This window comes from Chaetura pelagica, unplaced genomic scaffold (assembly GCF_000747805.2).
Source record: "Chaetura pelagica isolate M959 unplaced genomic scaffold, ChaPel_1.0 scaffold436, whole genome shotgun sequence".
Classification (NCBI taxonomy): domain Eukaryota; kingdom Metazoa; phylum Chordata; class Aves; order Apodiformes; family Apodidae; genus Chaetura; species Chaetura pelagica.
Window position 1 is genome coordinate 3,772,034 of NW_009953651.1, and position 282 is coordinate 3,772,315.

The window sequence follows — 282 nt, forward strand, 5'->3', positions numbered from 1 at the left end:
CCTTGCGGCAGCTTCCGGAGCAGGGGTACGGATGGAGCCAGCAAAGCAGCCAGCTCGGGATTCTCCTCGTGTCCAGATACCAGTAGCAGCAATGTGGAAGAGCAGCGAGCGGGACTTCAGAACCGCAAGGGAGGGTTCTGGGAAGGCTGAGTGGGCTGGGTTGGGGCGAATCGCACCCAAATCGGCAGGGGACGTTTTTAACCCGTTTTTATTAATTTTGTTTTGTTTCGGCTGATGCCCCAGGTCCCCGCGCACTGGAGCGCGCGCTCTCCCGCCGCGCGC